We start from the raw sequence: 25288 nt of genomic DNA, 5'->3' as shown, positions 1-25288 counted from the left end.
CGTCTCGATCTAGATTGCATTTCCATCGTGCACGTTCGTGCTGCTGCATTAAAATGGTGCAAAATGTTTAACGGCATAAAGAAGGTGTTATAAATGGGGAATGATTTATATTCTTTGTTTCTTTCTATTAAGCCCCTTGAAAAGCTTACTTTGGGTCAAGCGACGCATAAAGTATAGTCGCATAGTAAGAGAGAGAGAGAGTGTGTTTTGTAAATAACTTGAATCTTTCTGGATCTACCTTACATCAACTTCTTATCGATTACATGAACCTCAGCGATATAAAAATTCCAAATGTTCCTGGATAATAATACTTATTTGCCTCGATAATGATCCATTGTTTCGTACAAGTTATTTTCTCGTTATCGAGTTATCGAATGACGGCTTGCCGGGTTAGAAGGAAGCAGTTTAAGATGGTTGCTGCCAAATAAACGAAATATCATTGTTTTTTGATGTCCAGGAAGAGCTATTTCTACAGATGTTTGATATGTCCTACTTGAATTTTTTGCCCAAAAAATCATTTCATTTTCTAGCAGATCTAGAAACGCATGCAAAAAACACTCAACAATATAACACACACTTGTGCAACACGCAAGTATACGACCTTTCTCTTCCTCATCAAATATGCTCGGTATGCGAAAAACTTATTATAAGCGGTACTCATTATGAGGAGTTCCACGGTATAATCATTGCGCATAAGAGCTGCAGAAAGCAGTAAATTCTTCTTCTTCTTCTTCTATTTGGCGTAAAAGTCCTACTCGGACATACCGGGCTATACAAGGCTTTCGAGACTTAATTCATTACCACGTAGCCGGATAGTCAATCCTTGCTACGGGGAGACGGTCCATTCTGGGCATGAACCCATGACGGGCATGTTTTTGAGTCGTTCGAGTTGACGACTGTACCACGGGACCGTCCCAACGCCGAAAGCAGTAAAGTATAATGATCAAAAAGTGAAATGAGAATTTGAGAAAATTAGCAAGAAATTTATAAACGTTACTTTGAAATACGCGCATCACTTTTTGGATCCTTTTTCCACGTTTGGTTATAGCGAAGTTAAGACCTTGTTAAATTCAATCTTACCTAGGTTAAAAAAAAAGGATTTAATGTTCTACCTTCGATTTTTTATAAATTCCTCTTTAGTTTTCGCGACAAAATTGTTGGAGTATTTTGCATATTTTGCATCATAATGGTCTAGAAATTCTCAATAAGACGATGCTGGGCGATGTTAGACCGATTCGCTGACTAAGGTGTCACAACGATTGTTGACGGCGGAACTCGGGCCAGGCCACGCGAAGGAAAGGCCTTCAGTGTCCTAAGTTTCAACCGAAAACAAATTGATTGGAAAGATGGGTTTCTGCCCGAAAGGAGTTATTATAACCAATTGTGCATTAAACTTTCCGCTAGTATTCACGGTTCGTGGGAATCTATGCTGCAAAAGTGGCACAATTGATACAATAACTTTTCGGATGGGGGAGAGGGACCCGGATGAGACCTAAAACGAATCCTAGGAAAGGCCAAGACGTTCAAAGAAAATCGAGACGTTCTCCGTTCAGTTTCTGAATTAGGTCTAAAGTTTATTAAACAAATTTGGTTCTTATATACTAACATGCTTGATGGTGTTGAAACGTGTCCGTACACGTTGTTTAAATGTATTGGTGCCAGTGCGTGTTAAAATATTGTGCCCTTTTTCGGAAATCTATTCAATGATTTTTTTATGTTCCTTGTGTTGTATATGTTTGTTTGTGTGTATGATATGGCTTTGTTTATGTTTCAGTTCCACGCATTCTAGTTTAATCCTAAAAAAACATGAAATTTTATGATGTCCTCGTTTTGGGTTGGAAGGAGTCATTATCTGGTACATATGCACGTTTTCGTCCTGCATGCATTTTTTCTCCTAATTTCTTTGCACCTACCGGATGTGCTCGTTGCAAAATATTTTATTACCCTACGTCCTGTCTGAGTTGCTTACGCTTATCGATGAACTCAAGAAACGGGCCGTTCCCAAAAAATGTGTGTTTATTTAGGCCAGCGATCTTGTTCTCATACGATAAGTTACAATAGTTTCAAATTCTACCCAAACTTAACCGTGGCAAAAAAAAACATTTCGTTGCAATTTAAAAATCGCCTCAAACTTACACGTTGCTACCGCAACAACGATATTCAGCCACTCTATATCTTAAAATGATCGCATTTCGAGGTTTGGCATCATTGCCTGCCGCTGCAAAACCAGTGGTCGCGATTTCCTGCTTCCTGAGATGTATGTTCATGTTTCTCAGGGACTTTTTCACTGTTTTGCCGGTTGCATCGACCTTACGGCAAAGCAGACGCAGCGATGTAGCGACTTTTTCCTCGGTCTTCATTTTCAGCTTCTACTGGTACTTTATGTCACTCAGGGTCATCGGCCATGCGAAACCGGGCTTTCTGTTGATACTCTGTTTGTTGTCTAATAGTGTCAAGATGTTGATAAATGTTGTTGAAGATAAATTCATGAAAAATCAACCATTTTCGTCAATATATGTTTTAAGCAAACGTAAGATTTGAAATGAAATTTAAATCACTATTCAGTAATGTTCAAATTATCACCTGATTAACTGTATCATCTACCTACATAAATCAACAAGTGTCATTCCAACTGGGTAGTATTAACAATAGTTGATGACCAAATTTGGAAAGGTTCGGCTATTTCCGTCAAGCTTGATTAAAGTCTCAATTCCGTAATAAATTGCAATCGATATGTTCGGTGTGGTTTTTCGGAGCACAATATATGAAATAGCATAAGGTTGGAGCGTCAACAAGCGACCTCTATTCCTTTGGCTCTATCACTAACAGAGCAAAAAGAACGAAAGGGGCCAATATGAAATTGGCAAATTTGGTATCACTGTTCCGTGCTGGAGCTAGCAAAAGCTATAAAACATCCAAGGTTCATAAGGCAGTGCCTACAGTCCAGACTTAACTTTTTTTCATTTTGGGAAGACCGCAAAACGATAGGGTCAAAAGATGCTTCACACTGGAAGCATCGGTCGACGGAGTCACTTTCGGACGAACATATAGCAGTTGCCCAACGAAGTGGCATCAGAAGGTATGCTACTGAGCTGTACTCCGGTTGGTGCTTCGGGTGAGAATGGCTCCTGATGACGTGCTGGAGAAAGCCACTCTTTTGAGCTTGTCCACCGTGAGCTTTGCTGCAAACAAATTGAAATGAAAGCGTTCCCGCAAATGAGGGTTACAGTAAATGGGAAGGGCAAATGGTGCACCAGTATCAATCCCGCAGTGGGCCCCCTCAAGGCTTCGAGAGCGGGACGAATGAAAGGAGTTAAAAAGAAAATAAAGTGGCACGGAAACTGTAAACGAGGAGCAAATGGGAAGCAAAGGCACGATTCGATACGGTGAAAGATATGCGAACCGAACGAAAGTGTTCGTCCGTCTTCTAGGAGGCACCCGTTGTTCAAACGAATAGCAACAGCAAAGCAACATCTGGGTACTGGGGACAGATACACTCCGAGTTTTACCTAGACCTTTGACTTTTGCCTCATCGCATCGAGCTAGAGCTGGGACTGTGTAAATGTGTGTGAGTGTGTTTGACTGTGAGTATTGCCATTGATGACCAGAAGAACACATCTCAAGCCCCAACCGAGCACGTCCGGTTCGACGTGAGTTTAGAAGGATGAACGAAAACCACACAACCGCTCCAAAAACGGCAGCCACATTGCGAGCTGTAGAACGTGGTGAAGATATATCCATGCACCGATGTCTTGCCGTTGCTGCCTGGGAATGGTGTCAAGCCTGGGCCAAGAATACGGACTCGAATCGGAGCGAAGCGATATGCCGTTTCGAATTAAACAAAAAGAGTCCCCGAGGAACGTTTTGGAGGCCGCCCTTTGAAAAAGTTCGGCGTGTGAAGCTGGGCCTGGGGGGAAAGCTGGGCTCGAAAGGAGAATTTATTTATGGTTGCCACCATAGCAGCAGCTTTCGTGTTTCAGAACGTCGTTTTTGCGAGTGCTTTGGGGGGAAATTTGTATCACATTGTGGTACAGCCTTGTTCGTTTGCGTTGTTGACATTTTTGCTCAATAATTGGAAGAGTTTTGAGAGGATCTGGAATAGCAGGTTATTGTTTGAAATAAATTGTTAAAATTGGTTGTATTAGATGTTATAAATTATCTTTGGCATAGTAGGATTTTTGTGGAAGTTTAAACTCTTCTAGTTTAAAAGTTTAAAAATGAAATACAAAGTGCAGTGGTTGAAATTCCTACATAGGCACAACACAGGTTTGAGAAGGATAGAAGTGTATTTACGAAAATATTACTCTAAGATAGCTTTTGAATAAAAAAAATGTACAAGCATGTGGTAGGATCGGACGTCATTCCAAAGAATCCACCGAATCACACACACACACACACACACACACACACACACACACACACACACACACACACACACACACACACACACACACACACACACACACACACACTCACACACATACACACACGCGCGCACACACACACACACACACACACACACACACACACACACACACACACACACACACACACACACACACACACACACACACACACACACACACACACACACACGCGCACACACACACACACACACACACACACACACACACACACACACACACACACACACACACACACACATACACACACCCAAGACGACCGACGTTCTTTCATCAAGAAAAAACGGGTCAACTCCATCGAATAAATCAGAACATAACTGTGCAGAACATAACATATCAGAACATACATGCATATTCCACTGGTGCCAACACTTGCTCTAGGGCACTACCTTCCGAAGCAGCAGAACCTAATGTATCTGGAATTGGTCTCTTAAAATCATCAATGAGCATGAAGAATTTGACGGTTGTTGGCATATTTTAGCGGATGTTGGCAAATGTCAAACCCCATATAATTCTACTGGTTGGAATCGCAAGCACCTTTAAAACTGTATCGATGAAAACCTATTCCAAAAACTTATTTCGCTAGTCTTTAATGCATAGTGTTTGGATTGGTACTGTGGTACAGTCGTCAACTCGCAGGACTGTCCTGCCCCGCCAATGGTACAAGTCCCACATGGACTAAGGACTGCCTTTCCTGCTATGAGTATACCGACAAGTCACATACAGCCAACCTTTGTAGAGGCTTAAGCAGGCCTGGACCGACTAAGTTTGCTAATCCAAATGAATGTTAGGTTAGTTGTATTTGACTAATTTTTGCTACAAATACTAGTTGTATTTGATTATTTTTTGCTACAAATACGGTAATTAGTTTCTTGTTTTCTGGGATTTTGCATCAAAAGTGTATGATTTGATCAAACCGATAACAAAAAATGATGTTAAAGAAAACTGTGCTTGTATGAGTTTTGTTTTCACTGCAATGGATTAAACCTGCAGCTAAACAGTTTTTTACGTGAAATCCTAGATATGTATTTCACCTAAATGCTTTTTATGAGTGAAAACATATAATTTGAAAAACATTTTCCCCGAGATGAGCGCAAAACAAAAGGTAAATGGCAAAAAACATGAAGGTGAAATGTTGCGCAGTAAAACGAGCTTTAATTAAGTACGCTTTTAGAAAGCCTGTTTTATCATCTTCTTGCATCAAGGTTCACTTTTTAAATAAAGCTCTTCCCTTATGATGCCAACTCAGCTACAAAGGGGGAACGATTATGCCGCTTTATTATGATGACCGTGCACGTCACGCGCGGGAAGCAGAAGCATTTTAAAATTTAATTGTAATTGCACAAAGCGCCCCAGCCCGAGTGTTTCCTTTCGGGTACGTTTGTCGGGGCCGGCCGGTATTGATCGGGCACTTGATGAACTTTTCGGGTGCGTCGCGCATGATCGTTAAGACAACAGAGATACCATCGTAAAAGGAATTTACGAGCGTAAAATGCAAGATTGTGAGGGACGCACGCTATGTGTCTGCTGCACACTACTGCGAAGCGAGCTTTACGATGATGCCTAATGATTTCGGTAGTGGTGCTGGTTTATGTGGGTCATGTTTTTCGTTTTTTTTTGCACACCCAGCTGGATGGTGTTATTTTTGGGGACGCATTTTGGAGATGTAATTAGAGGGATGTAATTTTGGCTTGTATCAAAGCGAATACTATGCGGGAAACAATAGATGTTTGAGCTTTTGTTTGCGAAGATTGTGAGGCTTTTTTTAAAGGTTTTATTGTGATGCTAAGTGTAGTTTTAATGAAGAAGCAATTGAGTACGTTTATGGCATGATCTGTATCTGAATCCGAAATCTGTATCTTTCTAACCAGTCGAGTCATTTGATTCAGGGACGTTTGTGGGGCACTGTAATACATTGCCAGTTAAAAAATAAATCCAAACAAAATCAGATAAAGTGATTTGCACAAGTTGTTGATGCAGCATTTGTACCCATCTCGCCACGGAGTTTCACCGGAAAAGTTTCGTTATGCTATCTAAACACACCGTACAAACTGGCCTTGGCTTTTGAAGAAAATCCTCGCACATGAACGTTATTTGTAGGAATCGTCAACCACTCACAAAGAGCTGCTGCTTTGACGAAGGCAAAGTTTGCTCGAAAAAGAGCGATAAAATTCCTCCCGTGTTCTTTATTTAACACTAACTTTACTTCGACTTTCCTCGCCGTCCCGCGACGCTTCTTAGACAAATGGGTCCGCGCGCGCGCGCCCTGTGTTTGAAACTAATTTAACTCTTCTCTCGCTGATTATGCAGCTAGGATGCAGCGCTGGTTTACAAGCTGCACTGCTGGTTTACAATGTAAAGCAGCTCCCTCCCGGCACACAGCATAGTGCCCAGTGAACGCGGCGGTGTGCAAACTTTCCTTCGAAAAGTCATTAAAACGGAGTGGCGAAGGTGTTGCTCCTTTACTTGGCTTATTTGTCTTCTTCTTTGGCTCAACAACCGATGCCGGTCAAGGCCTACCAACGCACTTGTGGGGTTGGCTTTCAGTGACTTATTGATTTCCCCCCATAGCAGGATAGTCAGTCCTACGTATGGCGGCACGGTCTATTTGGGGCTTGAACCCATGACGGGCATGTTATTAAGTCGTACGAGTTGACGACTGTACCATGAGACCGGCTTATTTGTACCCGTGACGTATTTGCGAGGTTTGGGTAGGTTGAAGTTACCGCTCACAGCACATTACATGCGGCGCTGTTGGTGGGAGTCGCGAGCGTTAAGGTGTTTGCATTTACGTCGATTTATTTGCACTTGACACCGTTTGAAGTTGTGGAACGGTCTGGATGGTGCTGGTGATGGTGATAGGTGGACATTGCGTGGGGAGAATCGTTTACTCTCGGCTCCATCCTTGACGAACGTGCGCATTGGGTCGAGCACGTCCGAACGAAGAGGCAGGCGGCTGCCATTCAATTATGAGAATTTATATTAAAATTTTCATTACCACTCTCTGTGCAAGCAAATTTATTCTAACGGTCGATACTGTCCAGGTCTGGAGATAGATTTGAATGGGTGTGAAGGGAGAGAGAGAGAGGTAGAGGAATGTAATAACAGAAGATTTTCCTAGGCCACCATTGTGATTCACACACAAAATATTACAGACTTCGTACTGTTTTCTAAAACAACGTCCTTCACTCGCAAGGATACTGTGTTTTTGTCGATGTGGTTCAATTATTATCTTATCTTGCCAATTAGAATATGTCGCTTTCGATATTGTTGCAGGTGCGTTGGAGAGACGTGTGGGATCTGTTATCGAGCAAAAGGGAGCTGCCTTTAGCAATCATTGCGCAGAAAAGTCTGCACCAGATCATGTACGTGGAAGCGATTTAATTAAGCACTGCCGGTTGTGGCAGTTGAATTGTAGGCAATAAAAGGCAAATACCAACATATGATTGGGAAAGAAGGGACACAAAACACGTCACTGGGTCAATGTACAATGTGTTTTCCTTTGCCCCATACTGATCCTGCATGTAGTAGTTTGCTCAAGATGTTGTGTTTACTATCATCGCCCATAGCAGTAGCACGGCTCCTCCTCGCTTCGGTACAATTTCCAATCACACTAAGCAAAGCATAGAAACGAAAGCATTTTTATGCCCTCAAGACACCCTCCCCCCCCATTTCCCGCGGCCCACTTGCTCTGCACTGGCTCGAAAAGTAAATACGGGACAGAGGGCAGATTAACAAAGTTTTAAATCGATTATTCCACCAGCTTGACACCTTGCTTGCCTGCTTGCTTGCTGCGTGCAACGATCGGGCGCTGGTTTTTGTCTTTGTGCAAAGGTGGTCGGATTTAGCAGTTCAGCATCCTTTCCTTTTGGTGTCGGCAACCCGGCGGGTGTAAAATTTGTTGCAAGAAATCTTGCGCCATGTAGCGCAAAGCATCGACATTTCGTCGGGCGAGTGCAATTGAATTTATGATTTTCCTGCTCCATCCCACTACTCGACGCGGTGTTCATGGAAGTGCCCCCTGCCAACAGAACTGACATTCGCTCCGGTCTCTCACTCTGTCCAACAAACAATCCGAACCAGTCGGAGTGAAAAAGCTGATCGGATTTGGCTCACCGTAATAGCAAGCTGCTGCAGGAGCTGCCGGAGAAATGAATTTTGTCTTTCCCTCATTCCGTTCCGTTCCGTGTGAATTCAAGTAATTTCAAACTCATTTGTGTAACCCTTCACTATAGATATTGAGCATTGAGTTTTGGGTTGGATCTAGCAAAAACTAGCACTCACATGTAGGTTGCGCAATTAAACTCATTTAACTTGAAAAAAGCTCGCAAAAAACAGGAACATACACAGGATTTTTCTAAAGAAATGTATATTTTAGACCACCAATTGACAGCCATATATTGCGATTTTTTGTGTCGTAGAACCGGCCAATAACGTTCCTCCATCAATCCAGAATCTGTCATCGAAAAGAAGAATATTCTGGTAATACCGATTGCTTGGGAATTTCGTTCCCAGCAAAGACAAAACAAAAATCGATGATATTGGTATTGAAAGCAGTTTAGGTGAAAACTTTTTCCAATTTCCAAGTTACGAGATTACGGGATTAAACTGAGCAGAGCAAACGACCTATAAATCTAGAAAATGAAAACAGCACATTTACCGCCGCATCGGTAAGTCATGGTATGAATCGTTACGAATGATTTGTTCCGTTTTCTTTTTGCTGATTTATTTAGTGTCCAGATGTACGGCGCTAAATTAAAAGGGCAGACAATTTGGGAGGGCAAAAAGGCAACATCAGGATGAGAAATGTCGGAGATGGATTGGATATAAATTAACTATCATTACTCAGCGAGAAGTTTGCCCTTGGGCGTTTAAGGACAAATGTTTTTTTTCTTCGATTATGTTTTTGTCTATTTACGGTGTTTGTGTCGGTATAATAGCATTAAAATCCATTTGTTGATCATAAAAGGCGTCCCACTATCCCAACGGGACAAGCAACACTTGCAACCAATCATCATCAATCGGTGTAAGTGTTGCTGGTGGGTAAATATAACTAAACTTTAAACACTCTCATCACTCGGGAGTGGAATGGAACGAAAATGAGCTCTGTGTGTGTGTGTGTGTGTGTGTGTGTGTGTGTGTGTGTGTGTGTGTGTGTGTGTGTGTGTGTGTGTGTGTGTCAGTACGTTTGTTCAATCAAATTGTGGATCGATTTCGCTACCGAAATTCTCCCACCCAGCACAGTAGTAATGGAGGAAATTAATGCAATCAACAGTTTCAACACGTTCGCAAATTTCGAAATTTCTTTCACCCATACACCCATTCCCACACCGATTCTCGGTTCATTGGCAGTTGGGAAAAGGCAGCAGCCAAGTACAGCAACACGGTCACTTTTAATGGTACAGCTGGAAGTGTAGTGTGGTATGTACAACAGAGCGAGTTGGGTAAAATCAGCTAAAAGTGGGAATGGGAAAGTGTGCAAGTGAGAGTGAGTATTTCCCCCCCCCCCTGTCAAATGGCAAACTTTTTAAAACTTTTTGCTTGCATCGTGCAAAATAAATAGAATGTTTTGAAACCGTTTGAAGTTTTCCGTTCTCGTTCGTGTAAAGGATGAGAGGGAAGCGTAGTAAGTAAAGTGTAAATTTGGAAGCGCTTTTGATGGAAGAGCACAAAAAAGGAATGTTATTTTCTTTAGCTTTTCATTTTTGATGATGGTTTGATGAAACCACCCTAAACATCGATTAAAGAATTTGTGTATTCATTGAAAGGTAAACTATTATTTGCTTTTATGAGGTGAGCTTTTACGTCGAGAATTATAACGAACAAGAATATAACTTTTTCCCTTTTGGTTGTCGCAAAGATCACAGATTTGATTTTATTCTAAAAAGCTATCGAGATTCACAAGCAAACTTAACTAAAAAATATCAATGCACTGAGCATAACACACCCGAACAGAATAGAACTAAGACGTCTTAAATGGGGAACGAACCACCCTTTAGTATCCGTTTGCGCCTGTGTTCAAGCTCAAGCAAGCATAAAAACACTCAAAATAGGGGAAAAACGAGTAAAAAAAATCTTTCCCTTTCTTTCAACTCCAACAACACGTCGTACCTTTATCGTTTAGATAGAAAATGAACGTTTTTTGCTCCCTCCTCCTCCCCACCCAACTACTCCGGCCGTTTGCTTTTTTCGGCCATTGCCCACGACAATTTCGGGCACAAGAAAAAGTAAAAGTTACCAACGGTTTCATTGCTATGGGAGCTGTTCTTGCACCGTTTCTTTTCCCTTTTCCGTGCGCTATAACGCTTGCGAATTGCAATAAAAGCGCATTATGTTTAATACACCACCTCACGTCAAGAGTGAAAGTGTGTGTCCGCCCATTTTACCAGGGGAGGGGGAGCGAGGACATTTTGTGCTTTGTGCAGCTCTCCTTCCTTTGGGTTGGTAGCAGGGGATGACTTGCAACTAATGCTGTGTTGTCCTGTACCGAGCCTGCCTTAAGATCGTTTACTTTTATCGCTTCCACCCGCAGCAGCACTGCCGCGCAGTGTTGGTGGGGGTGGAACCGTTTGATGCTCGCCCTTTGATGATGGCGCACTGTAGGACATACTTCAGTGGCGTACCAGGATGGTGGCCAATGGTTGGTAAACGATCTGGTCGCATTCGTACCGCAAAGCTGCTCATCGTTTGTGGCATTCTTCTTGTGGAGCAACCCGGTCCCGTCACCGGCTCCAAAGGGGACGCACAGCAAACGCTGGATGGTTGCACGAACCAAGTAAGATGCCTTACGGCCCCCCGCCCCAAAGTCTTTGTAGTGACGCACCGGCAACAAGCTTTCTTTAATGCACTCTCCCTCTCTCTCTCTCTCTCTCTCTCTCTCTCTCTCTCTCTCTCTCTCTCTCTCTCTCTCTCTCCCTCAAGAATGTTCGTTACGCAACATGCTTTCGATGCGCTACGGAGACATGAAAGTTGTGCAAACAAAGTCCTGCAGGGGGTCGTGCATTGGGCGATGCCTTGGGAATAAATACATTCCCTAGCCGGGTGGCAAGTGCATTAAACTCACAGACCGAGTGAATATGTGTGTGTATGTGTGTGAAAGAGATTCCCTGGTACACAGGGGTAGTTCGTGCGAATTCACACAGAAGACCTTGCGAATAGGAAAGATCCAACATTTTTCCCAAAACCCTAAGAAGGGTGTGGACAAGTACCAGCTCCGTTCAGAGTGAGGAGGTACTGCAGGGGAACCCAATTTCTTAACCCTCACAATGGATTTCCTAACGCAAGGATAACTTTCCGACATTCGGCGCTGTTTTGGTTCAGCTGTTTCACGCCGATGTAGTGTCGAACGATAACCGCGAAACACGAACCACCCTTTGCGCTCGTCCGCGCTTGTGGTATGGCGGGCGTAATAACCTCACACAGGGTACGGCAACGGTCGCGGCACACCATAAAGAAAGGAGAAGAATTCAAAAAGACAAAAAAAAAAGCTTGTGGCGGCAAAGTTTACCCATCCTCCAAAAAAGTCCACACATACACACGATACAGAGACATCGAACCCGTATTTTCGCTTCGATTACTCCCAATGTGTGCGCGCGTGTGAGTGTGATGTATGTATGGGAGGAAAAGAAGGGGACGTGAAAATAGGGTAATTTTCCATTTGTGCGACTATCGCTTTCGCTGCGTGGAGAGTCGATGGGGACGCCTGGTGGCGCAGAGCAGAGCGAGGCACACAACACCAAAACACAGGCCAGCGAGTAGGCGAAAATCTATCTTTAGATGCTGCAAGTTCAGCTTTCATACAATCACAACAAAGAGCAATTGCGCGAACCGACGTCTCTCCCAAAACGTGGAGCGCCAGTGAGTGTCCGCGCGATGGTGAACGTGCCAGTGTGTACGAGAAGGAGCGGCCCAGCAGTTCATCGGTTCATGCGATTTTGGGTGAGAAGGGCACCAATGTGTGTTTCACGTACCGTGTAACTCTGGTGCTAGATCGAGGATGCATTCTCCCTTTTTTGCCCTACCGGAATCGGGTCGGTCGGGTTGGCTCGGGTAGGGAAAGGATGGCACTGATGAGCCCATCTGGACGACATGTTACGCACCAGAAGTCAACGCCCTGTGCACCCGGTGAGTCGGGATGCCGTGTGGTGCATAATTCGATCGGATGGGACCAGCGAACACCAGGGGCTAGACCGTTTCGTTTAAGAGTGGGTTAAATTGGGAATTAGTTTTAATTATTCTGCTTCCTTGGCATGGTGCAGGCGAACATGCACGAGAAGTGCTTGACGGGTACCTTAAATTAGATGAAAAAAAGTTTATAAAATTATTTTACACTTAAATTTTATAGCTTTAAATGCTATTATATAGCTTTAAATGCTATTAGTTTTTTATTCTTTTCTCGTCCATTACTCTCCAGTTGCCAGTTGTGAACAAAAAAAAAAAGGCGGAATAAACACAAAAACTCTTTTTCGATGCATAGCTTTAAGATAACAACCTTTCCTGTGTCGTAAAAACGATCCTCGCCCTTACCCGATTCCATTTCCGAAGGCATGGGCACTGGTTGCATTTACAAAAAAAGGCTCGCCTCTCCCAGTAACTCACAGATACGACGCACCAGCCGAGAATATGCTCTCTCACCGCGCAAAGATTGTACCGGAGCGCCAAAGTCCGGAGCAGAATCGCAGCCCGCAATCGGCTGATTATAAAACATCACTGCCAAAAGTCAAACCCCACTCAGTATCGCGTTGTCTGTGGTTCGGTAAGGGCTGCGTCCAGTTCGGTCCGTCAGCCAGCGAAGCGTTCCTGCCATTTGGTTCTGCTCCCATTATCCTAGAGTGTATGTATGGTCCTTTAGTGTACGATCGGGAAATCGGTTGAGTGCCGGCTGGGAGTGTGGATGCTGTGCAGAGCTAAAGAGCTCACTGAGAGTGAGAGAGGGAGAGAGAGAGAGAGAGAGAGAGAGAGAGAAAGAGAGAGGGAGAGAGAGAGGTACAAGCGGATGGAAGCTTTCGCTAATGGTGAGCGTGAGAAAGGGGAGTAAATGAAAGTGAGAATGATTCGGCGGACACTTTCTCCCCTGTCAACCAGTATGTGTGTGTAGGTGCGTCTGGAGCGTGCTTTGTGTTGTCGAATGTACGAGCTGTCCCTACTGTGAGCTGATCCGACACACCAGGCCACACCACTGATTCGCACACAAACAAACGCCTAGCAGTGGTGTGTCTAGAAGCCACACCGTGGCTCACATCATTTAACCTTCTCACTTGAACAAGGAGTGTCTCATCGTTATCACATTTCTCGCTCGCTCATTCAAAGCACGGTGGGCGAAAGGAAGCGGGAAAGCGCTTTTTACTGGTGAGATAAAGTGTATTGTGCATTTGATAGGTTCGAGAAAGCAGAACTCACACCAGCAGGTGGCCCACAGCATCACAGGTTTGGGTAATGTGACTCGGAAGTCGTCCTCGCAATCAGTGCCTGCCAGACTCGCGGCTTTGCAGTTTAACACTCAAACTCGGTGTGTTCCGCTCGAAAAGGTTTACAAAAAAAAGGAAAAGAAACCCGTTCCCTGTGCTACCTTGGAAGCCGGTTCTGTTGGGTGATTTCATATGGTACGGTTTCAATCTGTTGGACGTGTGGATGTGCAAAAAGGCGTTCAATTTTAATAAGTGAATACTCGTGTACCGTAGGGTGTGATTTACATTCTCGGAGCACTTTATTATCTACACAATTGTGGCAAGGAAGTTGCCTGTGTAGCTTTTTTTTGCTTAGGTGATTGTGCAACTAAGATGCTCTGGTCAAAGCTGGTATAGAAAAGCAAATACTCAGTATGTTTGTGTGTTTCACAACCATATTGTTTGTGGAAAATGGAAGAGCGACACGAAACGATACAGTTCAAAGTGTAAAACCGTCCATATGCAATTAAGCTTTTGCTGGTGATGTCGTTTGTGTCACATTGTGTCTTATTGTGTTAGTAACACTGTGTGTAGGAAAAGTTGAAAGCTTAACAGAGTAACAAAACGGCGGAAATTATTATAAATGTATGATGTTTTATGTACAGTGGAAGTGTCGTTGGTGTCAGAGAAAACCAATGCTTGTGAATATATGTGAAATTTGTGTGTGCTTTTGTGAATACATTGAATTGAATTAAGAATAATCAGTTTGAATACAGCTCAAATGTAGCTAAAATCTGTATAATGTGTGTAACATTTAGTGTGCAGAGTTTGGCAGTATTTGATTGCGTTTCAATTATTTTCTTGTTCCTTTTTTGCGTCAATTCAATCATCTTTCCTTTTTCATTTACCTTCATTAACCATTTATTCTTTAGGTCATTATGCAATGTATAATTAACGCAACAAAAGAGTTCGCTGAAAAAAAATCCTTTTGCTGATCGTTCGATGCAATGCAACACAGCAACAACCATCCTCTGTTGGAATGGGTTTAATTTGTGTTAAGTCCTTTATCCCAGCCAATCATTCCCAGGCACGGAACGGCAGTAAATGCGTAATAATACCAAAGCTCACTATAAAAGTGTGCTCCATATATGCTCATAAACATCAAAGTGGATGCAATATTTGGTTTACTCTAAAATGTTGAGTAACACTCGCTGCATATCGAGGGTTTTATAGAGTAGTTTTAGAGTATATCTAATTATTCTATCCGAGATAAAGTCCTGTTCTTCAGTACTAAATTATAAACACTCGTTGTGGTACTTGGTTCTATTTTTTGTAATTTATATTTATATATTTATACATCTTTCTAATAGGTGTGGAGCTGTCTAATGTCACTGCAAATGTAAAATAGTGTTATTTGTATTTTATGAACCATCACTATTATAAAGGTGGGACAACTTTTAAATTATTTTGCATTACTCAAATTTGGATTATGTGGTTCAAACTAAGCCACCTATTATTTAAATAAGCTACATATTTTTTGTCAGTCTTATGTTCCTCATGCGGAACCTCAAACACTGAAATGAGTGGCCCTTACAAGGATGATTCACCTGAACCAAAACATGTTTTACATGTAACCACTCGGTTACAAACTGACAGCACCGACAAAGCATCATGTAAACATCATGTCATAGATTTGTTCGGTCGTAGCCCACCCAAAACAAGGAAAGGCACACACAGTGTGAGCGACCACAATCATTGTTAATGGATTACAGCCAGAAAAGGTTTCCAGTTTAGTTCCCAGTAGTCTCATAAAAACGAACCGCTGAGAGAACAATAAAAGTTCATAATTTCTCCATCCTTGTATGGTGAAGAGTGGCTACACTCGCCTAACAACTTTTTCCTGAGGTCATTTAGAATGGTGCGCATACCTGTTGCCTACATACATCCTCCGAAAAGGATATACTTTTGGTCGAAAATGGCAATTTATTCTCATTAAAACCTTTTGTATCAAATTGATTTTTGACTTTTTATGTACATTATTGTGCCAAGTACACTTTCAATTTATATATTTTTACTTACACTTGGATATAGAATCCTAAAATGAAAGGATGATGGACTAACGTGTGTTTTATTGTGGGCTTAAAACACATTAATGCGGTTAAATATAAAGATAGATATGTTTTGTTTCAAATCATTTTAAAATTTGAGTATTAAAATCAACTTGGAGTTTAAAAGAGCATAAAACACATCATAAATATAAAGACGAATCCAAAACCCGGTCGTAAAGGCAATAAATAAAGCGTAAACCATCACAGCCCTGAAGGTGTCGCTGGTTTTTCTCATTTGCACCGGGAAATATACAGCCAATCTACGCGACAGGCCACTGCGGATATTAAAAAGCTTGTTAACTTGCTGCCTGCTAGCTGCCAATACTTCATGCTTGGTCGTACATTAGGTCGATGTTTTACACAAAAAATGTCCCTTCGATCGATCAAGATCAAAGCCATCGGATAAAGTCGCTTAGTTAGCATTGTAATACACGCTCGTCGAATGGGTAAATGTTCGGCGTAAAGAATGACAAAAAACGTCCTGACACCCTTATGCTCACACCTTCTGGTATGCTGTTGGCAGTGGGAAAAAAGTACAAAAGAACATCAAAGGTAACATTTCCATAGAACTGTGTTTCACCAAATGAGCTAAAGAAACCTTAGTCACGATGGTGAAGTGAAGGCAGTAAAGCCGGCACCATAAGAGGGGATTAAAGTTACCAAGTACATGCCATAAATCGTACTTATTTGGTTTAATTTTGAACACATTACCATGAAAGTCAAATGAAGTGGTCGTACATTAGGTCGGTGTTTAACACAAAATTAATACGACACATTCGACTCGCCCACCCTACCCACCCATCCATCCCGCCTACGGAACCGCGTACTTTACCTTAACTTATTCGCGCCGCATTGTCGTTGGACGGTATGGTGTTATTTTATTAATTTGTCAACGGTTTCCGACCACTTTTTCACTTTTCCATCGTTTTTCGCAAAATGGCACCATTTCAAAGGAGGAGCGTGTGGTAGAGTAGCTAAAAAGTAAAAAAAAACTCCGTAATAGATTAGTCCTCACATAGACAGGCCGTGTCGTGTCGTGTTGAGTGCGTGTGTGTGCAGATTAAATTAAATTCCTAACGCCGCGAACAAAATATTATGAGCGGTGGATGAACAGCGTTCCCGGCAGCCCTGGTCACGTTTGCCAATGTTGGGTGAAGCGTGGTGCATCTTGCCTAAACTGAACAAGGTGACGCTAAAATGGCTTCCAAACAAAGAAGAAGAAAAAAACCCGAGCTTCCTAGGTGGCGTCCTTTTTTTCGATGGGGCGTAGGAAAACTTGTTCTTCTCCGCTTTTCCTCCCGACCAGTTCTCAGTCTGAGGATTTTTGAAAATGTTATACCGGCAAGCTTTGTTTCGCAGCAGCTGGAAGAGTGTGTGTGTGTATATCAGGACTAAAGAGAAAGATCATGAAAAATCTGCATCGTGCGAAACTTATCATCGATCGTAGTAAATCACGTTAGAAGAAAGCAACACTTTCTAGGGGTGTGCAGCTGTAGCTGTAGACTGGATAAGTAGACCGAAACCTCCCCGTAACTATCATTTATAAAGCTAGACAAACACACTCGTTGCACTGAGGCATGCGAAGCCGTTCTCATTTCCAGTGTGAAGCACCAACGGGAAGATGATGAAAGAGCGTGCCCCAAGACACTGAGAGGAACACTTGCCCGGCGGCGGCGGCGGCGTGGTAACATTTTATGCAAATATGTGCTTATTAAACGTATGAGCAACAGTGTTTCGCACGTCGTTTCGCACACACATTCACAAGGGATATCATGGCGGTGGTGGTGCTCGGTTTTTATTTGACTGAAACACTGGGAGCTTGTGGCGCCTTTCATTTTTGGCTGTGTGCTATTTTCACTGCGCAATCATCACTCCAGCGAAAGGCTCCCCCAAAAAACGCCCGTTGGAAAGAAGCAGGCGCTGGCCAATTTTGCGGTGGTGTTGCAAAGCATTGCGGTTATCGTGGGTGAAAATGTGATTAGGTTTGAAAATATGCGCCCTCCGCTTTCCTTTGCTTACGCGGTGCAGATCGTGTGAGGTGGATGAGAGGGTGTTTGGGTTGTTGGTATGCAACTTTGCGCCCAACTCAGCCTCGTGTGAGTGTAGGTACCTAAAGGCATTACGGAATTATGTAGCGGATGGATGAGGAAGTGTTAGATTAAGATTAAAATGTGTTCACACCAGCCCCGAAAAGCTCATTTTTGTACGGAATTTATAGAAAAAAGACAGCACTGAAGGCGGGGGAAAGGTAGAGAAAATTCAAGGGAATAAAACATATTTATTTAGGCAGTGTTTTCCGTAGGAGTAAGGCTCACCACAAAACATATTATGAGCCAATAGGATTAACATCGGCCAGCCGTAGATAAAGTGCTCAGCATCGTATATAGTCGTTACTTTTATAACTTTATTTTCCATTCCAATGGGAGCTACTTCGGTTGTTTGCGTTGCGTACAAAGCGAAAAATAAACACTTTGGCCATACTTAAATGAACTTATGGAACTGTGTTGATGTTTTGGAACAGCTTAAAGTATTTTTATTTTGAAATATCTTCGTTCAAACTGTTTAATAGCAAGGAAAGACCTAAAACACATACTAATATAATTATAGCACGAGATGCAATCCTAAAAAAATTAATCCCCAACTGGGTTTGTTTTACTTCAATTACAAATAGAGTTTATCAGTGAAAAAACGATTCTAAGTATTTCCCAATTTGAAGTTGCTACGAGTTAATAGAAGTGATGTTGAGAAATTGATTAAATCTGCAACCAGCAGCAGCATAGCACATTGAGTGATTACATCCAGGAACAGATTTACGCAACCACAGCTCAAACATGGAAGGGCGTTCCTACCAAAACGGAAAATTATCGGATGCCAGACTGACTGGTTTCATATCCAGAAAGAAGAGATCCTTAATGCTTGTGCCACGTTCACACACTCACACACACACGCTCACGCTCAGTACTGCATACGATCAACTTACCGAGCTGTACTGGGTTGCGATGTTCATCTTACCGTGAAAGCATTTCCTTGTACCTTACTTTCACGACGAAACTTGTGTGCCTGTACCACTCGTCAAAGGATTGTACCGTCCGGGGGATTTTCTTCTACCAGCTCCACCACCGCCTCACTGTCTGTGCCTTGAGTGTAGATGGGAACAGTGGGCAGAAGCAAAACACGTGCGAGCGCAAGCATTCCGCACACAAGGCGCAAATCTACCATGCGTGCCCATCTCGGAAGCATTCATCAAAAATTGATATTGCACACGGTTTGTTTGCTATCCGGATGATGGTGGTGGTGGTGGTGGTGGTGGCGGTGGTAACCTGCTGAGAGCCTGACCGGGGAAAGCGACCGTGCGCTTGCCGAGTGCTTGTTTGAATTTCAATTGAACACAACCATCATTATTCTCCACATTCCACCCGAGGAAGGTGGAAATGTATGGCCAATTTCCGCGAAAACCTGTCGGTAAGGCACGAACGGAGCAACAACCAAACAAAAAGAAAAGGAAGAAGCGTTCACAACAACGGAAGCTTCGTAAACAATTGCAAATAAACTTCGGTGAGAGGGATTTTCCGTGAAACCAATCGGACAAAGTTGATAGTGCGGCGATGGGATGCGATGCAATCCTTCTTTACTACTTTTGCGCAACTTTTGCGCAGCGGTGAGGATAAAAATGCCAGTATTATGATCCAGCTTTTCTTTGTTGAAAGCATATTGAAAACATCTCTCACACAAAGCACACGTTTCCGTTGTGTGGTGCTGGTGCTCACAGTGTGTGTATCGATTGTAATGTAATATAGTTACACTGGAGCACTAGCTGGTACTAGCTTTTACTATAAAAAGAGGTCTATGGACAGTCGTTTTTGTAATGTACTTAATATTCGGATGAATGATACACAAAAACAGTGGATGTATGAATTTCTTTCAATGAAATTACATGTCTTTGCGTAATTTTCCATATTTTTCATACCATCATCGCACTGCTTATTATAGAAAAACAGCTTTAGAGCCGTGAAATAATTATATCCACTTTTTTACAAATCCTAAAAAACTATTTCTAACATCTTTTTGGAGGTTAATCTAGTTTTGCTATGCTCGATATTTTATATATTTAAAAAAGTATATTTTTTCTGCAAATTTAAAACAATCAATTTGGTATTTCAATGAAAACAAGCTCATCCCGCATATGGCTCGTTCTCGTGCGCAGTGCAAACAGTCGAGCATGGAATCATCATACCGGAATGAGTGGTTGAGCTATTTTTAGCAATGAAACGTGAAACGAGAGCTTCACAGAATAATGAAAGGAGCAAACAGCGGCACACTGTAAAGCTGTGCTTTTATTTTTGAAACAATGTTTGATATGCGTTTGTCATATGTGTAGGTTGTGCGTAATCGAAAAACGTTACACCCTATACATAATCGATCATTGATTACAAGCAATGTATCTGGCTTGTGGGTTGTTTTTACATGTTTCAGCATAATAATATTTCTGTTTAAAATTATTTTCCTATGAAAATAGATGTTCGACAACGTTTAAACGTAACCAATCTACATCAAGCAGTCAATGTTGGTCTGTTATTTTTACATTTATGAAATTTTATAGTATCAGTAAATGTTTTATGACAATAGTAAAGTTTGATTTAAAATTTATGTTTTCTTCAACACACACACACCGATTGTTTTGCAGAAAAATGCAGTTAAATGCAAAAATAGTCATTATTAAATGACTGCTTCAATCTCCTAACAATGAAGAACAATGGATTAAGTTGCGCTCATATGAGCTAGTAATTGATTTACCAAATTAAGCAGCAATCAATCAGCGTATAGAACGAACCTATCATTCGAACGTGCCATAAAGTCAAGCAAGTCATCTTTATCCTCAAAGCAACGAAAATTATTCAACATTAATTATCTGTACAGCGTAGTGCAATTGAGCACGGTGCTATTTGTCCCACAAAAGGTACTCATCCTATCCGTTCCGTCCCACTCGGTATTAGCGGTCGGCTATCCTCGAGCGGCCCATCGACGCCTTTGTTTGATTTCAATTATCTAATTATTGGTTCACCATTTCGCCCGAAAAGCTTTCAGCAGAATATTGGCAGTCATCTCTCTCTCTCTCTCTCGCTTTCTCTATCTCTCTGCTGCTCTACCACCCAGATGTGGACAGATCGAGCACACGAGTTAGACGAAATTGTATGCAAACAAAGAGCCCACGGCAGCGTTCTCCGGAGAGAAAAGCTCCCTAGGAAACGGGCCACCGTCATTACTCCCCCCCTTTGCGTCCATCCGGTCCTCGCAATCAATTGGCAGTCAGCTTCGATCCGAGAGCTGTCCATCCACAATACAGCGTGTGTTGGTCAGGATATTGTTTGGTTCGGTAATAAATTTCGTGTATTTATTGAACTCCAGTCTCCCGGTCCTGGTCCGATATGCGGGCGTGCTGAACAGCTTCACAGCAAGGCAGCCGCAGCAAGGACATTCGAGAGTAGCACACAATAGGTGGGTCAAAGTGGCGGCGGGTCGGAACGAGTTTGGCACGAGTGTGTTTTCGCACGAGGTAAATAAAAACGGAAATGAAACGCATCTCGACAGCCGCCGGCCGGGTCAGGCCGTAACAAAAAGAAAAGGAGCGAGCTAAAAGGGAAAAAGTTTCCAAATGAGTGCGCCCAGCTTTCCACCGCATTTCCACCCGGTGACAGTGCCAGAAACCGTTCCGAGAACCTTGCAGAAGTTCCAGACAAAGGGTTTTGTTGATTTCGCATCTCTGCTGCGAAAGCACTGCGACGACAACGACGACAACAACGACGACGACGGTACGACGTTAAGCACTTAGATGTCGCAGCAAGATGTAGAGCAAGACTCGTCGTAGCACCGTTGTCTAATCTATGGCGGTGACAAAGAAAAACCAAACAGAAAGTTAAGAAGCTCAGCGGTAGGGGGGAATACTGGTCCCAGGAAACGAGCTGGTCTTCAATAAAACGAGAATTTCTTTGAAATAAAAGCGACCAAAGGAAGGTAAAAGAAAGGAGATGGAGAGAAATAAAAAGAAAATCCATGCAATCCATGAAGCAAACATCCGGCCGGGCGTCGGATTCAATCCGAACCCGGCCGATCCGCTTGCGCTCGTGTGAAAACAAGTGGCAGCGGCATTAAATTATGCAACAGCTTCCCAACACCGTCGATGTGATGCGCTGGTTTTGTACGCACGTTTTGTAGACTCGCAGACTCGCAGCTGTGCTGTCGATGGGGTTTGCTGTCTTTATGATGTCTGAAGCATTCTCCTGCTACCCCCTTGCTGGTGCATTACACGTGTATTGAGGAGGGTGATGGTGGCTTGTGTATAATGCACGCACATTGGAATGAAAGTTATTCGAAGTTGTTTCTACCCTTTTCGTACTTCATTGACGGAATAAATTGCACTAAAAAGTGTATATTAAACAATAATATTTTTAAGCAAACATCTTCAACTCTTGGGTGCGCTATCGCTCAAACTAAACTCGTAGCAAAACCAAACGCCGGCAGCTATTACACCCCAATCATGTCCACTGTAGTACCAGCAAAGGATTGCAGTGAAAATGGAGTATCATTGCTCGTGGTAAACATTTACCTTCAACGAATCGTTTGTTTTTGCCTGTTTGAGATAGCCTCACCCTTTTGTCCATGAATTCTCCAGTTCATAAAGCACGATAAAGGATGTGACATTTCATAACACACGACGATCCTCTCCCTTCCTCCCGTTTCCGTCGGGTTCGCATTCTTCAAATTTCTCCCCAATGATGTGTGCCCAGGCAGCAGTGCCGCACACCTGTCTTTCATGTGTGGTAACTGAGCTTTTCCTTCCCCCTGTACACCACACACGCCTTCCGCTGTCCGTTCCCGCCGAGCTGGAATGTAGCAGCTGTCCAAAGCGCATATTGAATGCCAGATTTTTCCCGGCAGTAGCACACCGAAAGCACGGGTTGTTGTTACTGGGACGATGTGCTAGTGACCAGCAGTAAGCGACACCGACGTCCCTGCACCGGGCAGCAGTTGCAATCAAGTTCTTCGGCAAGGACTTTTTTGCCTTCGTGTTGAGCTGTAGATAGTTTTACTTTTTGTGTTATTTTTCACTGCTGCTGCTGCTGCTTAAAGACTGTACTGTGTGTGTGTGTGTCCGGTGTGGTAGAGCGAGAATTGGTTTTACGATCAGATTTCCTCCTTCCTTGGGTGCCACTGTCACTGAAGCAAGCGAACTGTACCGGGGGTGGGTTAAGTCGTCCTCGAAACCACCAGTGGGGGAAGTAGAAGTGAAAATTGTCAGTGAAAAATATAGACATCGGAAAACGATTCCCTCGGTGCCACTAGCACATCAGCTGGACTGGATGCGAGGAGTGAAAATTATTTTTCACTCATAGCTCATCCAATTTAACTTTCTATTGCCACTCTGCGCAATACCCGTTTGTATGTGAAGTCCGGTTTGTGGCTATGTGTATGCTGTACTGCACACTCTTTGGAACACACTTCCTGGTTTCGTGAATTTCCACCCGCGTCAACCACATACCATTGCATAAACGGTTCTCTCCCCTGCACACACCCACACACATACACAAAGAATCCCACATCCGACCAACGAAAGCAAACCAGCCAGGATGGGGTGGGAAGGGAAACCATTACCCCCAGCGCTGTCGATAGCATTCCAATTTATTTTTATCGTTTTTAATTTATTTATTCTAACTTTCGCCTCCGGTTGACTGTTGACCACGCTCTGTTTCTGGGGGGGAGGGGGTGGAGGTTTTCCGTCAGGTTAAGCTTTCTGCCGAGAAGCTCTTCGGGAATGAGCCATCTCGACGATGGTCATGCCTTTTATCGATCAACGCAACAACCGGATCCGTAACCGGATCGTCGTCGTTATCCTTTCGCGGGGAATCGCCGATCCTGCCATCCTTTGTGCAGTTCAGAGACCGTTTTTCCACGACCGATAAGCATTTGCAATGTGGCTATCGGGTTATCGAGCCTACGATGGCCTGTGTCTAACAATACGACGAAGATTGGGTTTGAAGGGGATGGAAAACCAACGAGACACCCGATAGTTACAAGCCCCACAGCCGCAGGAGCTGAGAAGAGTAGCGAAGGTGCAGGCCGACTCAACCGCTTGTTTAGATCATTCTGTCTGATCTGGGGTCTATCATTTAGCCGGTCTTTGAAGATTGTTCAAGTGACGCCAGTGGAGACCAGTGCGTGGCATTGAAAGCGGCAAAACGAACCAACCAAAACAAAACACAAAAAAGGGAAAAGATTAATGACACACCGCTAGTACTAATTTGAAGATAGCGAAATTTGCCCACCATTTGCGGCCCACCATCATTCATTCACTGATCTAATTTGGTTACACACTGATGAATAATAATACGGAGCGCGTACTGTGAGTGCTACTTCTTAAGAAGGTAATGATATTACGTAGGCCATTCCACCATTTTTTTCTCTCTCCACTCCCTCCCAGTGGCTTTTCTTTACATCGTGCGCTACCGTTCACTAGCTTTTGAAAAGACAAGACCCTCAACCACTATCGAGCCAGCTGATGATGATGATGGCACTCGCACGGCCGGGCAACGATGGGCAAGGATTAGGACTGTAATGAACAGTGCCGGTGCCCCGTTGTTTGTCAATTTGTCTCTTGCACTCAAAAGAAAGCGAGGAGAGTGGAGAATGGCAAAAAAACAGCGACCAAGCAGTGCCCGTCCGTGCGGCGGTGCAAGTTGGTAATAAAGTTTTAAGCAACTAATGCCTACCGTTTGTGTGTTTGTGTGCTCCATCGTTGAGGGATTTTTTTGGTTTGTTGGTTTAATTTCCGGAAGGTATTCACGGCACAATTGGTAGGATTAAAGTTTGCCAAGTGGTTTGCGTAGCTGAATGGACGCTATTAAATGGCTGGTACAACAGTTGGGACGGTTGGTTTGGACAGGTATATTGGTACTGCAAAGTGAAGAAAAAAAAACAAGGATGAAAAAAGAGCGCCTTTACGTGAAAAAAGTGTGTTTCTTAGAATTTTCAAATACAATTTCTTGACACTTAGTGCTGTTAAGAAATTTCTTATACGTAGCAACGAAACATATTAAGCATTTTTGTACATTAATAGCACCAAATCAGCCCACACAACAGATAGGAAAAGAGCGAGATTGAGGGAACAAGTAAATGTAAACGTGTCGCAAAGGAACGGTACACAACGAGAGGCAGAAAGCCAATATCCATTGTTCTTTCCATCTTATTAGGGATAACATCTTCACAAAAATGCACAAATACACACACACACACACACACACACACACACACACACACACACACACAGACACGTACACTGACAATAAACATGACCCCAGGTGAAGCCCGGTGGTAA

General features: G+C 43.1%; 1 protein-coding gene across 4 annotated transcripts in view; it reads left to right on the top strand.

The window, feature by feature from the left end:
• LOC121590426 overlaps positions 1–25288 on the top strand; it is a 135073-nt gene that overhangs the window by 76920 nt on the left and 32865 nt on the right. The window lies entirely within an intron of this gene.

Source organism: Anopheles merus, chromosome 2R, assembly GCF_017562075.2.
Source record: "Anopheles merus strain MAF chromosome 2R, AmerM5.1, whole genome shotgun sequence".
In the NCBI taxonomy this organism is placed as follows: domain Eukaryota; kingdom Metazoa; phylum Arthropoda; class Insecta; order Diptera; family Culicidae; genus Anopheles; species Anopheles merus.
The sequence above is the reverse complement of the archived record's forward strand: the minus strand, read 5'-3'. Positions and strand labels throughout refer to the sequence as shown.